Source organism: Macaca thibetana, chromosome 16 (genome assembly GCF_024542745.1).
Source record: "Macaca thibetana thibetana isolate TM-01 chromosome 16, ASM2454274v1, whole genome shotgun sequence".
Lineage (NCBI taxonomy): Eukaryota > Metazoa > Chordata > Mammalia > Primates > Cercopithecidae > Macaca > Macaca thibetana.
The window spans coordinates 67,155,185-67,170,946 of NC_065593.1; the positions used below are offsets into that span (position 1 = coordinate 67,155,185).

The 15,762-nt window shown below is 50.7% G+C and overlaps 1 protein-coding gene and 1 long non-coding RNA gene across 6 annotated transcripts in view; one reads left to right on the forward strand and one right to left on the reverse strand.

Annotated features, from left to right (window-relative positions):
- SLC39A11 (solute carrier family 39 member 11) overlaps positions 1-15,762 on the forward strand; it is a 567,426-nt gene that overhangs the window by 548,113 nt on the left and 3,551 nt on the right. The gene's annotated exons all lie outside the window — the stretch shown is intronic.
- Positions 1-15,762, reverse strand: part of LOC126939925 (uncharacterized) — a 598,378-nt gene that overhangs the window by 446,339 nt on the left and 136,277 nt on the right. The window lies entirely within an intron of this gene.

A 15,762-nucleotide genomic window follows, 5' to 3' on the forward strand; every position in this document is an offset into this window, starting at 1 on the left:
GAGACTGCAGTCGAAGGCTATTGAGAGCGTATGTTATTCAGCAGCAAAGCATTCAGCTCCTAAGATTGTGCCCAGAAGATTGTTTTGCGGATGGAAAAGAAAGGAGCCTTTCAACCTTTCTCGTTTGGCCTCCACTGCCATTTTGCTGAGCAGCCGTTTTGGAGTTTCCTCTTGGAGTGATCGGTTTATGCTGTCCAGATGTGCACAATGCGATGGTTTGGCTTTTTGGCTTTCCAGATGTGCATGGAAAATGGACAGGAAAATGAGCTTTGGCAAAGGCGGAGGCCTGTCTCAGCAACCCAACCCCTGGAATCTAGAGGACCCACAATGCCCTCGTTGTTTAGGAATCACAAAGCGTAGGATCTGGAAAAGAACTTGCGGGTTGCCCAATTTAACCTCCTTATTTTACAGCTGAAGACATCGAGGCCCAGAGAATTGTGACATGCTCCCTGCTGATTGATTACACGCAGCTGGGAGCAGACATCAGACCTGCTAGAGCTCTTAGATGTGCATCTGCACACATGTCTGTTTTGTTGCTGTATGCACCTGGCATTTGTCTATGTGCTTGGGTTAGGTTGGTGAACAGAGAATCCTAGCTTCTTTGAGTGTGAGGTCAGGTATGGGAGAAAGAACAGATAATAAACATTAAACATTAAAAATTAATACCTTATATATAGTGAGTTAGGAGACAATAAATGCTATCAAAAGGAAAAGAGAAAGAGAAGAAAGAAAGGGAAGGAAGGAAGGAAGAGAGAAAGAAAAAGAAAGTTTTAGAGAAGTAGATTTCATTGAGAAGTAACCAGGCATTCTGGAGGAACAGCGAGGAGATCAGATGGCTGGAGTAGTTGGAACTAGGAAGAGAGCAATAGAAGAAGAAATCAGAATAGAAGAAGAGAACGAAGGGAGAAGAGAACAGAGAGAAGAGAGAATGGAGAGAAGATAAATCGGAAGAGAACGAAGGGCATGAACGTGTAAGTCATTGCAGGCCAGCGGGGGATGTGGGCCGTGGCCCTGAGTGGAGTGGGGAGCCACTGCAGTGTCTTGGACACAGGAGCCGCATAATCAGACTTAGCAAATATGCAGAGAATAGGGTTTATGGGGGCAAAGGTGCAAGCAGGGAGACTGATTCGGAGGCTGTTACTGTAGCCCAGGAAGGACATGATGGAGGCTTGCACCTTAGTATAGCCATGGAAGAGGGGAGAAGTGGCTGGATTCTCATCAGATCTAAAGGTAGATCCCCGCCTCAGGTTTCCCTGGTAAATTGCATGTAAGGTGTGACAGAGAGTAGCCAAGAATGGCACCACGGTTTATGGTCTCCTCTTCCCCGAAGCTGGCACTGACCACTTTCCCTCCCTGCCTTCCGTGGCTTTACGTGGAGCACTGAAATATGGAAGAGGGCTTGGCGTCCAGCATCATTTCCCTCACTGCAGGAAACCACACCGTGTCCTTCAGTCCATGGCTTACCCTTCGTAGACCTTGGTTACTACAACTACAAAATGGAAAATGGACCTCCTCTGTCAAAGAAATAATAACTGTTTATAAAGGCACTTAAATCTCCTTAGAAGAAAGCACTAAAATTGTGGACACATGGTTAGTGATTTGCAACAGTATTTTGAGAGCTGGAGAACTAAATGTTTTGGTTGCACCTCCTCCCCTAACGTGTTTGCTGCAGATGGAGAGGCTGAAGCACTGAATAAGAAATTGGAGTGAGAGATGCTTCGCAGGACAGACTTTCGTATCCTGAGGAAATACCCCATACAGAAGTCCAAACCCATGATCTAAGGAAACTGTCCACATGCCAGGCCCGCAGGAAATGAGACTGAGGCCCTCATCATTCAGACCCCCAGGCAATCCTCTTCTGGGGTCCTGCACTGCTACCTCAACTGTCTATACGAAGTTCAAAATCACACACACCTAGGCTCTGCTATTAGAAGTGAGGATAGTGATTCTCCTTCAGGAGAGGCCCATGAGGAGCAGGAGCCCAGGGTTGAGGGGGTCTCAGGGTGCTGGTGAGGTTGTTTCTTGATCGGGATGTGGGTTTCATGGGTTTGTGTAGTTTCTGAAACTTTATCATGTAGAACACATGCATATCTGCTCTTTCCTGCACATAGATTCAACTGCAGTAAACTATCTTTTTAAAAAGGTAATGGGAAGATATTCTTTTCCCAAAAGTATGACTCCTCCCTAGGAACTCAAATCCTACCTTTAGAGAGTTGTCGGTTTCTGCTGAAACGTGTTGTTTTTAAAATTTCAAATACGTTAAGGAGAATTAACAAACAAAACTGCTAATGGGCTAGTGGTCATGAAATTAGTAGCTAAGAAGGCATAGTTTGGTTGTGTCTGTTTGGGGACTTTGTGTAAATAGGACTGAACAACACTTACTATTTTGTGTCTAGTTTTTTTCACTCAAAATTTTGTCTGTGACATGGCTCCAGACCTGCACAGAGGTATAAACCTTTCATTCTCATTGGGACACAGTATTCCGTTGTGTGAATAGAACACGATGAATAAAATGAGTTTATTTTACTCATTCTGTTGTAGAGGGACGCTTGCATGGTTTCAGTTTATGACTATTATTGATAGCACTGCCTTGAATAACAGCACTCCTAGGATGTGTGTGTCTTTCTTTCTTCCTTCCTTCCTTTTTCTTTCTTTCCCTTTCTTTTTCTTTCTTTCTTTCTTTCTTTCCCTTTCTTTCTTCCTTTCTTTCTTTCCCTTTCTTTTTTCTTTCTCTTTCGTTCTTTCTCTTTCTTCTTTCTTCCCTCCTTCCTTCCTTTTCTTTTCCTTCCTTTCTTTCCTTTTTCTTTTCTTTTCCCTCCCTCCCTTCCTCTCTCTCTGTTTTTCTTTCTTTCTCTTTCTTTCTTTCTCTTTCTCTCTTTCTTCCCTCCTTCCTTCCTTTTCTTTCTTTTCCTTTCCTTCCTTTCTTTTCCTTTTCTTTTCTTTTCCCTCCCCCACTCCCTCCCTCCCTCCTTCCCTCCCTCTCTTTCTTTCTTTCTTTTTTTCTTTCCTCTTTTCTTTCTCCCTTTCTTTCCTTTCTTTTCTTTCTTAAAAAAGGCCTCCCTCTGTTGGCCAGCCCAGGCTGGAGTGCCGCGGCTCCCTCATAGTACTACAGCGTCAACCTCCTGGACTCAGGCAGTCCTCCCACCCATCTCCTAAGTTGCTGGGATTACAGGTGCGAACCACTGTGCCCAGTTTAGGGTGTGTCTTTTGATGGCCACAGAGGCACATTGCTCTCAGGTATGTGCGCTCACCACACTGTATGAGGCAGCCTCATACTTGGCCAGTGCATAGGACTGGTTTGCTTTGCTGGGACACTTAGCAGGTGAAGATCTTCAGAGCATTCCTCTGGGAGTCAGAGATCCCATAGAAATCTGGGTGGTTTCTCTACACTTCTGCAAGGAGAAGTGCACAGTGGTGGCCCGAATCACCCTCAGCCACCACCCTGCCTTCCAGCTGACTTCCTTGGGCGCTTCCTCACCCCCTTGAAGGAAGGCCCCAGACTGGATGGGCCATCTCATCTCGCCAGCCTGCACCAAGAAGGTTCCGAGAACTGCACCAAGAGGGTGGGGGAAGATCCCTTGCGTGCTAAGCCAGCTCCTCTGAGCAGGTAGGGCCGGGCAGCCCTGCGGGGAGCACCCAGCCCCTTCTCACCTGCAGGCTCATCAAACACCTCGACAGGCTGCCCAAGTGGGAAGCCGGTGATGTCATCTCCAGGCCTGAACAATCAGGCCTTTCACAGCAAGACGATAACAATCAAAACAGTATGTAAGAGCCTGCCACGCAAGAACACACACGCTCATCGCACATGGGAGGATCCGAATGCCGGGGTGAAGCAGGGCTTGTCAGGGATATGCCATTCTCCTTTCATAATCAGCCGGCCAGGGAATATAGCCTGGAGAGCAAGGAGAGCAGGTTGTCGTCCCATCGCACGCCAATTCTCAGAGAAACCATGACTCTCTCCACCACCTCTCCTGAGGGCATGCACCTCGAACCCCACAGCTACACCCCAGGCTGAGCAGCAATCTGCGCTCAAGCAGGAGCGTCCCACTGCACACCTCCAGGGGGCGCCATGCTCAGAGAACACAAGGTGAAGAGTCCCCCGGAATTGTGCAACAGTGAGCTTTGAGAGTGACCACTGACTTTGTACTAAGGGAGCTGAGGCCTGGTGGCTCTCAAAGGTGGTTGCTGAGCCCCAAATCTGTCGTGCCATAGCTAAGTTCCCTAGAAGCCTGCACTCCACTGAGGCTAGAAATTCTCAAATGAGATGCATGAGATTAGGTGCTCTCCACACTCAGTCTGAGCAGTTTTTGTCGTCCACCTATTTGCTAAGGAAGCAAGTTCATCTAACCTGTTTACTCCAGGTCAGTGGGTCTCAACCAGGGGTGGTCCCCTCCCCCTCCCCGGAGACATTTGGCCATGTCTGGAGACATTTTCGTTGTCACAACTGAGAGGTTGCTGCTGGAATCTAGTAGATAGGAGCCGAGGATGCGGCTCAGCATCCTACAGTGCACAGAACCAGGCCCCCACCACAAGGAACTCACGGTGTGAAATGTCAGTAGTGGTGAGGTTGAGAAATCCTGCTGGGGATGACACGTTCCACTCCATTAAACCCTGGAGGTCTCTGGCTCGAAACCCCCTGAGTCTGGCCTGCCCTCCCTGTTGACCAGAACAGGCCAGAACCTCAGCTCACTAGTCAAGTGGGTGTCAGGCAGCGTCTGCCCCTGTCTCCCTGTGGTTTGATGGGTCTGCATGAGGCCCAGAAAACCCAGTGTGTGTACACAGTAGCAGTTAGGAGGTCCTGCTCTGTCACCTCCCAGCTCCGTAACCTTCAGGGCCAGTTATTTAACTCCTTGAGCATCAGTTTCTCCATCTGTAAAATGGGAATAATGGTGAAAGCTGCTCATGAGGTGGTTGAGGGGACAAGGCGTGTTGTTACATGTAATATGCTTACAAGCACGCCCAGCACATAGTAATACTCAATAAATAACAGCAGTGGTTATCGTCATTTTTATTCTAGCCAGAGGACCTCGGGCTGCCTCGGATCGGTGCGGTAATGAAAGACTTGAGCTGGTTTCAACCACAGGAGGTTGCAGTGGGGTCTCCAGTGCTGTGCACAGCTCCTGACACATGCTCTGTGCTGCTGCTGACATGAGCTGGAAGCATTTCCCAAGCTCAAGGCCTGAGACATTCTTAAGTCAGAGGTTTGAGTGGAGATGGCTAATAAATGAATTTCAAGGCCCCTGAGTAACTCACTCAGCCCAGGCATCTGCCTCCCAAAGATGGGATAGGGACCCCTGGGACAGTACTTCACACTCTGGCCTTGGGAAACATCTGAGGAATGGCTGGGGTGTTTAACACTCAGATTTTCCCTAAAAATCCAGCAGGTTCAGCTAAGAAAGAGTCACAGAGGGCCAGGCGCGGTGACTCACGCCTGTAATCCCAACACTTTGGGAGCCCGAGCCAGGCAGATTGCCTAAGGTCAGGAGTTCGAGACCAGCCTGGCCAACATGGTGAAACCCTGTCTCTACTAAAAATACAAAAATAATTAGCCAGGCATGGTGGTAGGTGCCTGTAATCCCAGCTATTTGGGAGGCTGAGGCAGGAGAATCGCTTGAACCCAGGAGGCAGAGGTTGCAGTGAGCCAAGATCGCGCCACTGCACTTCAACCTGAGCAAGAGAGCAAGTCTCTGTCTCCAAGAAAAAAAAAAAGAGTCACAGAGGACACATGTGTAAGAGAGATAGGCCTTGGCTTGAATGCATGTTTTATTTTTGTTTGTATGTTGGCTTGGACTTGGAGAAGGGGAGAGAAAGGAAGACCTGGCTCACCCCGCCACATCATCTCACAGCTTTGCTTGCTCTGTTCCTTCTTTCTGAATGAAATACATTTCCCCATCTTTATCTATTAAAATTGTCCGCATCCTTCACAGTCCATCTTGGATGTTGCTTTCTTCACCAAGGTTTCCTGGATCATCTGTCTCTGCCAAAGTCATCCTCCCCACTAATGCTCTGTGCTACTCTTATGGCCTTTAGCAAGTCCCGTGCTGTGTTGGAGTCATTTGCAGGCAGATCTTTTGCCCTGCATCATATTGTAAGTTCCTTGAAGACGGGGCCCTTCCAAACATCTTTCTTCATATGTGGCATGAGCTCTTGCAAATGGCCAGGGCTTAGCGGTTGATTCTGGAGTGACTCCTGAGAAGAGGCTCCCAGGTGGCCAAGTTGCCACTGCAGGACATGGTTCTGCCCAGGAGGACATATCATTGAGAAGGCCGAGGCGCACCCATTGTAGAAGAAATTGGTGTGAGGCTAGGAGGTCACCAGGCTGGGGGGAATAGGAGGCTTCAGTGCCCAGCTCATCACCACCTCATTCAGCAGCCTCGGGCAGTTTTAACAGTGGCTGCTATTTAAAGAGCATCACTCTGGTCTCCGAGATGATCCTGGCACTTCACAGTGATCATTTGCCGTCCACACAAGAGCCCTGTCAGTGGGGAGAATTCTATGCCCATTTTTCAGTTAAAGGAAAGGCTGAGTGATCTGGAGCTTGCACGGGGTCCTACCTGTGCACCTGGGGTCCCACCCAGATGTGTTTGACTGGTATGTTTGACTGGCACTACACATCACAGGGCCTCCAAAGGCATTGAACTTGTCTACATTTCCTTTGTCTACCTTAACAAGCTTAACATTCCATGCACTGAGCCAGGCGACCTCCAAGGGCCCTAACTTTTAACATGTGTGATGGGTAGGGGGTCACTGAGTAGGAGGAGGATGCAGGAGATGAGACGCAGCCCCTGGGGCGAATCAGGGTCAGGCCTCTAAGAAAAAGCAGAAACAACTGCCTGCCGGGGATGCCTTTCTTCCTGTTGCCCACTGGGATTAGTGGTCTCTGAAGATAGGAGGAGGGAGGCCCTTCTTACCTAGCACCCTGATGGGACCCTGGCCATCAGCCATCAGCCTCTACCAGGTTGGAAGAGCAAGGGATGAGAGAGACCTCTGGAAAAGTACCTCAGGCTGTCCACCTCTGCCCCTGCATCCAGCCCATGGAGATGCCAAGCCCACGAATGGGCACCTTTCCCCCGCCTGCACCTCCTTGGCACCCCTTGTGGGCCCAGCCCCCTCCATCTTCTAGGAGTCATTATTTGTGCACGGGCCCAGGGCCTTCCCCACTTCCTCGCAGGTCACCTCTGGGGGTTTCCTAAGCAGCCTGAATTGCTTCTTTATGTCCCTACCCAAGAAAGCAAAGTGTCTGCTGCTGTCCATGCAGGGAGGCCATCTCTTCTGCTTCTGCCGTGCCCGCCCAGCTCCTGGATGTCACTCAGGGCTGGGCTGGAGACAGCACCCACAAGGACCAACCCAGCATCAGTGGGGCTGGTGAGGGTTTCAGGGAAGCTGGCTCTCTAGAGGGAAGTCGATCCAACCAGCTAAAAGTGGTCAAAATTTGCATTAGACCATTGCAAGTGCTAGGTGGGGCTTTTTACTTTTCCAAACATCTGCTTAGCTTCTAAGATTCTGTATATATCCCCTGTGGAAAATTAAAATTCTTACCCTAGCTTGCCCCTGCCACCTACCCTGTTTGTGAGTACTTCTGAGGGTGAGCAACTCACATCAGTTATCCAGGGACTGTCCCACGTTTAGCCCCGAAAGTCCTGCATCCTGGGAAACCCCGGAGTCCCTGGTGAACCGGAATGGTTGGGCACACTAGTTCCTGTCCCAAAAGGGACACTGTATTCAGGGAATTCTGACCTCTTAACATATTGGCCTGCACACTCTAATGAGGTAAAGCATTGCTACTCCCTCCTGCCCAAAGTCAGAGAAGTGATCTTCTGTTGTCTTCCTTCTCGCCATTCTCTCTTCCATCTCTGCCCCTCCTTGATGTTTATTTTTATTTATTTTTTGTTTGTTTGTTTGTTTTGAGGTGGAATCTCACTCTGTTGCCCAGGCTAGAGTGCGGTGGCACAGTCTCGGCTCACTGTAACCTCTGCCTCCCGGGTTCAAGTGATTCTCATGCCTCAGCCTCCCTAGTAGCTAGGATTACAGGCACCCATTACCATGCCTGGCTAATTTTTGTATCTTTAGTAAAGACAGAGTTTCACCGTGTTGACCAGGCTGGTCTCGAACTCCTGACCTCATGATCTGCCTGGCTCTGCCTCCCAAAGTGTTGGGATTACAGGCGTGAGCCGCCGTGCCTGGCCTATTTATTTATTTTTTTCAGGAATGATTTTGAAATACGCCTGATAATTCTGTTCTTCGTTGTTCTTCTTTTTTCTTTTTTTTTTCTTTTTTCTTTTTATTTATTATATACAGATAGGGTCTTGCTATATTGCCCAGGCTGGTCAAACTCTTGGCCTCAAGCAATCCTCCTGCCTCAGCCTCCCAAAGTGCTGGGATTACAGGTGTGAGCCACCAAGCCTGGCCTTCGATGTTTTAAAAAAAATAAAAATAAAAATATAATAGGAAATGAACTTTTAAAATAAACCCTGATTCCCCCAATGCTGGATGGGACCCCCCTTCCTGGTGCTTCTCTGGTTCTGCCCCTTCCTAGCAAATTCTGATTCCTAAGGAAAAGAGAAGTCTGGACGCTCCGAGGCAAACCCTGCCTCGTGAGGCAGCCCCCGCAGACAGACCCTGGGTTCCTCCCTGGGAGAGGCCTGTCGGGGCTGCTCTTGTCCTTGCTGGCACAGTCCAACCCCAGGAGTCATCCGCCCCCCTCCTCCCCAATGACACCCTGCCCTGTCGACCCTCCCTGCCCGCCTTCTCCCTCTCCTTCCCTTTCCACGCTCCCTCTCTCCTCTCCTGTCCCACTCTCCACACAGATGGCCCTCTCCTGGCCCTTCTCGAGAGGCCTCTGCTTTGTTGCTGTCAGTCAGGCTCCGGTGACAGGTTGCCATGGGACTTGGCTTGTCACGGAAGGGACAAGGGACCTTGTCAGGGGACAGCCTGCAGTCTCTTTTTCTAAAAGAGCCCTTCGTCTCCACTTCCCTCTCCTTCCCATTAATGTGTCGTGGCCCAGGCTAGTAATGGTGTTTTTGTGCTACTGCTGGAGGGGGACAGAACCCAAAAGACAGCAGCTTCACTGTCTTCAGAAGGGCATGGGTTGGTATTTTCCCCGTTGCTTTTGAATGCTGTTTTGAATTTTCATGGCCCATCCCGGAAAGGAAACCTCTCATCTGGGCTTTCCCTTCCCAGAGCTTAAAGGAGGGAGGGAATGGCCCACCAACCCTACCTGCCCAGGATGGTCAGTGCAGAGTGTTTAGTTAGACTGGAGGCTTTGCAGGAATGCACAGCAGGGCTGCAGGAGGGGAGCTGGTGAACCTGGGGCATCCTCCACGCCCCCAGCTCCCCCTGGGAGGTTGCCCTTGTTCCTCTTCACAGTTTCCCACCCCCCAGCCATTCTAGGCCCTATGGCTCCTAAGTCAGCTCAGGTCTCACCCCCTACCACCGAGAGACCATCCCTGCCACGGGGTCCTCATTATTCTCCGTCACTTCTGTTACGCATCCATATCCCTAAATACTACCTGCTTTGCTACTGCTGCCCTCGGTTGCTCCAGATCTCCTCCAGAGCTCCCCAGATCAGATCTTGTATATAGTAGGCACCCCGGTTGCAGGCTCCTGATCCATTCAGTAGTGGCCACAGGTGTCCTCGGCTCCCAGACTGTGTTGGGAATTGGGATAGCAGGGAAGGGGCTCCTGGGAGGGAGGTGGGCTTGGCCTCCATCCTCATTCTCATCTCCTCTGACACCTGCTTAGGCCAGTGGCTCTCAACACCATTGCACACTCTTAAAATTTGCACACACGGGGCTCAACGCCACGGCAATAAACCGAGATCTCCAGGGCGGGTCCCAGGCATCAGCATTTGCCGGTGCTCCCCGTAACTGACATGTGTCTTCAGGTCTGAGAGCTGTGGATTCATATCCCATTCTGGAGCTGATGCAGGTGATTGAAGAAGAGGAGAGGGCTGGAAGGGACTGTGCCCTCCACTGGGTCACCCCCACCAGTGGGCCCCTGACAGATGCCCAACATGCAGCGGGGCGAGGGAACATGGATGGGCCTGTGCGTATACGTGTGTGTGTGGAGGAGAGCCCAATTAAACAGTATTATGCATGACAGGTAGGAAAGGCAGAGAAGCTGTGGTGCCAGTCCCTGCTGGGCAGCAAAGGAGCCCAGGAGTGTCAGGAGGGACTCCGTGACTGCCCAGCAATGCAATGCCCTGCTGAGAAAGGCTTGGCAGGATCCAGAGGGCGTGGCAGCTATTTGGGCTGGCAGCCCCATGCCAGGGCTGGGGCAAGGCAGAGGTAACGAGGTTTGCCAGGGATGGAAGAATGGGGTTTCTGTGCTGCTTATCAGGACGGTGGCTCCCAGACAGGATGTGGAGGAGGCTCTCCATAGCCCGCCGGGCGATGACTGTAGTCAGCGCTGTGTCATGGTGAGGACTTTGGACGGGGAGCCCCACCTCTGACTTGCCAGTGACATTGGGCTTGCCACTCTGTGGCTACATTCGTGTGCCTGCCTGTGAATATGAGGTGCAGGCAATGGCAGTGGACTGACAGCCAGTCACCAAGTGCCCAGCAAGGGCCAAGAAAACAGAAGCCTTGGCCTTCCTCATTGGAAAGAAACCTTGCACTTGAGGCTTTGCAAAAGGTCAAGGAAGCTGGTTGTATTCGCTCAACCATTTTGAGGGCTGCAAGGACATATGTACAAAGTTGCAGGGAAGGGGCCCCCCTGCGAGGGTCTGTCTGGGAAGGCGGGGCAGGGGCTTATGAAACATTGGCAAGAATTTGTCCTTAAGAATTTGTCCTCAACAGAAATACCTTTGCATGCCCCCGACTTCTGGGGTAGGAGCTCAGGGTCAGCTTGCACATGAAACTGGTAGCAGAAGCCGCGCGAACAGGCCGTATTTCTGCCCAGGGCTGGTTACAACATGCTTGTCAGTATCCTGTAACTGAAGCAGGGCTCAACAGTGTCTTCCAAAGCTAGCTTTCGAGTCCTAGGCCCGGGGTCCCAGAGGGAAGAAGTGAAGCCATTAACTCTGATCCTGTACCCAATACCAGAAGCGGCACCCATCACCCTCCCTGGCAGAGCAGCAGAAGAGGGGAGCCTAGGACCTTTCACGGAGAGGGAGAGAACTCCTGACCCTTTCATCCTCCCCCATAGACTAGCTAGGAAGACATGTTAGGGACTGAGAAAATAAGGAACAGCAAGGTGGCTAAGCAGGGCCACCCGCTCACTCCCTATGCCCCACCCTTCCCCACACACACATTGTAAACACAAGGGACCAGAATAACACCTTTTTCCTAAACATCTCTAGCTAGATTTCCTTTTTCATCCTGTCTAATTTCTCCAAATCCTTCTCTCCTGTTGAACTAGGACAGATCAAGACTATGTGGAGGATATGTAAGCTACAGTTGACTTCCTGCCCAGGGCCTCACCTCCTAGAAGCACTTCTCAGGGAAGTGTAAAACTGCCCCCAGCTGCCCAGGACAAAATCTTCAGAGGTGACCCCCAGGGCTCAATTATCCAATGGAGCTTTCCATACTTAAAAGTGCAGCAGGCCGAGTGAGGTGACTCACACCTGTAATCCTGCACTTTGGGAGGCCGAGTGGAGCAAATCACCTGAGGTCAGGAGTTGGAGAGCAGCCTGGCTGACATGGTGAAACCCCATCTCTACTAAAAATACAAAAATTAGCTGGGAGTGGTGGTGGGCGCCTGTAATCCCAGCTACTCGGGAGGCTGAGGCAGGAGAATCACTTGAACCCAGGAGGCGGAGGTTGCAGTGAGCTGAGATCATGCCACTGTACTCCAGCCTGGACAACACAGCCAGACTCCATCTCAAAAAAAAAAAAAAAAGAGAAAAGAAAAACAAAAACAAAAAAAACAAAAAAACGGGTGCCGTGGCTCATACCTGTAATCCCGGCACTTTTCAAGGCTGAGGCAGGTGGATCATCTGAGGTCAGGAGTTTGAAACCAGCCTGGTCAACATTCTGACACCCTGTCTCTACTAAAAATACAAAAAAAATTTAGGGGGGTGTGGTGGTGCATGCCTATAATCCCAGCTACTGAGGAGACTGAAGCAGGAGAATCGCTTGAACCCCAGAGATGGAGGCTGCAATGAGCTGAGGTCGTGCCAGTGCACTCCAGCCTAGATGACAGAGCGAGACTCCATCTCAAAAAAAGCACACAACAGAGGAGTCAAGCCCAGGCTCATCAGAATGCCCCCTACTCCCTTCCAGCAGCTCTCCCCTGCTCTGTGTCCAGGTAAGCGTCCAGCCTCCAGGCCTCCAGGCATCTACTGGGGCTCAGGGGCATCTGGAGGTGATAGGAGGAAGGATGCCAGCCCAGGAGAAGCAAGAGTCCACATCTCCTGGGAGTTTCTGTACAACCCAAACAGACCAACCAGTATACAGGAACACAGTATCTGAAATGCCTTCAGGTTGCACAGTGGTTCTCGCCAAAATCTTACAAGTGATGTAAAAATCTCACAGGCATGTCAACAAGATCAAATGAATGAGTGCCAGTGGGAATTCAAGCCCAGATGAGCCATAAGCAAAACAGCCAAGCCCAGGTCTCTTTGAAGCAGAGCTTTTCAGAGGAATGAGTTTTGGCTTCAGGGTGGAAAATCTTAGTCTCTCTTGGAAAGAGGACCCATGAGTTCTTGGAAAAGCCTTAAGTCCCTGTCTCTGTCATTTCACACTGCAACCTCAGTGATAACACTCACCCCCACCCCAGGACAGGCATTGATTAGGTGCTTGCTGCATACCAGCTCCCATGTGCTAAGGGCTTGAGAGGGACCATCCCAGGTAATCATACCAGCAATGCTGTGAAGTGAGGGTGGGTATTATTGTTCTTCAAATTCTACATTTGGAGAAATGGAAAGTAGCATAGCTAACAAAGCACAGACCCGGGATTTGGACAGAAGAAGTCAGACGGCAAAGCCCAAACTTCAACTACCACATGCATGGCCATGACAACGTAAGAAGAGATAGGGTCTGCAGTGCCCAGGGTCTGTGGTTTCATCTTGTCAGATCTTTCTGCAGCCACTGAGCTATCAAGGCAGGGGTCAGCAGACTACAGCCCATGGGCCAAATCTGGCCCCCCACTTGTTTGTATAGATAAAGTTTTATTGGAACACGGCCATACTCAATGGTTTATATATTGTCCGTAGCCGCTTTTGCACCTGCAATGGCAGAGTTGAGTGGTTGCAACAGACTCAGTGGACTGCAAAACCTAAAATATTTACTATCTGGCCCATGACAGAAAGAGTTTGCTGCCCGCTAGATCAAGGGATGAAGTTGGAGCATGTCTGAGCCCTTCTCTAAGGAGTCAAAGGAGAGCACAGACTTGGGTGACATAGACAGGGATTTGGGTAGGCTCGTGGGAAACGCTGAGTGACGCAGCTTTTGTGGACATGTCCTGGGCTGGTGTGGTTGGGTGTCTTCTTGTCTATCCACTCCACTTCATGAACAGTCCTGACTGCAGGTTGGAGACACAGTTTCAAGGGCTCTGACAGCCCCAAGAGACCGTAATATTTCCTTAATTAAGGAACTGATCATTTTTAAGATGCCATCACTTTTCAGATGCCCCTTGGGGAGGCTGCATTTGTCCCTCTTCACAGTTTTCCACGCCCGAGCCAGTCTAGGCCCCGTGGCTCCCACATCAGCTCAGGGCTCATTCCCCCCACCCCACCCGAGGGGGACCATCCCTGCCACGGGGTGCTCACTATTCTCCATCACTTCTGTTACGTATCCGCATCCCTGAATACCACCTGTTTGGCTACTCCTGTCCTCTGTTGCTCCGGATCTCCTCCAGAGCTCTCGAAATCAGATCTTGTATACAGTAAGCACCGTGGCTACAGGCTCCTGATGTATTCAGTAGTGGCCACAGGTGTCCTCGGCTCCCAGCCTGTGTTGGGAATTGGGATAGTAGGGACAGGGTTCCTGGGAGGGAGGTGGGCTGGACTGCTTTCCTCATCCTCACCTCCTCTGATGTCGGCTTAGGCCAGTGACTCTCAACGCTGTTACGCACGGGGGGCAGATTTTAAGCTGATGGGTAGATGCTGAGGGGCTCATTGTAATCTGGTCAAAAAAAGTGATGGGACGGGCATTAATTCTATGAACCGCATGTGAGCTAAGTGGTGACAGGTGTGAGACTGTGTTAGGGCAGCTCTTAGTTCCTAAGAGTCTACTTGACTGGCAGACTCGAGGTGCGGGCTGCTTCTTCCTGAGGTATCTGGAACTACGAACCTTGATGAAACATGTGCAGGAGTTGGGGGGATAAAGGTAAAAACGGGGTGAAGGCCAAGCCCTGAAACAAAATGGAGGTCGGATGCTAAACTGGGGATTCGCCTTGGCGTTCTTTGCTGGAGGCTAGAACTCAGGCGACAGCCGGATCAGGCCCAACAGGATCTTCAGGGCCACGAGTGTGTCCCAGTCCTGGGAGCCTGGGCAGGCCATAGGCAGGGGGCCCAGCTTCCAGTCTACAACACTCCCTTGCAGCAATGGGTGGATTCCTGTTGGCAGCAAGATGGATGGACATGAGCCAGTTGACCTGAAAGTCAGTGATGGTGGAGTTTCCCTTCTCTGTCTAACCTACCCACAACTCCCTCGGGCCACACACCAGCATTGCTTGCCGAGGGCATTCTCATGCCCTTTAGATCTTTGTGGATCAGCTGGCCCTTCATGGCAGGGCTGCTCCTTGGACCTGTCCGACCAGGGTAGAGTCTCATGTGCAAAAGGGCCTTCCTAAGGCACTCAGACTGACCCCATTTCCCTCCGATCATGCCTCTGCTTCCTGTGCAAGTTGATTTTTGGCTGATTTGCTGTAGTTTGCAGCATCCACAATGAGGGTTCTTCATGTCCATGGCTGTGCTGTCTCCGTGGCTAAATACTAAGCCCCCTGAGGCCAGGCATGCGGTCACAGATTGCATTTGTACGCATCCCATTTTGCTTCTTCGTCCTTTCACACTCCAATGCCTGGTTTGTGCAGAAAGCAGGTTCTCAGAGACAGACATCTGTTGGTACAGCTCCTCACTGTCCTGCAGAGGCAGGAGGTGAGAAGATCACTGTGAGCACCACTGGGGCCCCAGAGAAATGCAGCGATGGTGCCAGACCTGCAGAGCCCATGGAGAACCTGAGCCCAGAGCCAGATCTGCGGCACCATCAGCGTCGGCAGCTGCACTTCCTTGTCTCATTTCTGAAGTTGCTTCTGGATAAAATGTGATATACCCATTTCCATGCTGTAATGGAACAGAAACCAAAATGTGTTGAGCACCTCTCTATGCTAGGATGTGGTAGGCATTATTGGGTCATTGGGTCACTCAGCAATCCTTTATGGTAGATATTGTTGTCCCCAAATTGAATATAAGAAACAGAGGTGTAGGCTGGGTGCCGTGGCTCACGCCCATAATCCCAGCACTTTGGGAGGCCAAGGCAGGAAGATCACTTGAGGTCAGGAGTTCGAGACCAACCCGGCCGGCGTGGTAAAACCCCATCTGTACTACAAATACAAAAACTAGCTGGAAATCACTTGAACCCGGGAGGTGGAGGTTGCAGTGAGCCAAGATCATGCCACTGCACTCCAGCCTGGAGTCTCCAGAGTGAGACTCCATCTCAAAAAAAAAAAAAAAAAAAGAAAAAAGAAACAGAGGTGTAGAAAGTAAAATGAAAAGTGCAAAGTTATACAGCCATGTGGCAGAACTCAGGGCACCCCGAGAGCCAGCCAGTGTATTCTGTGCCGTAGCAAAGCACTGTAAGGACAGAACCTGCCCAGGATCCA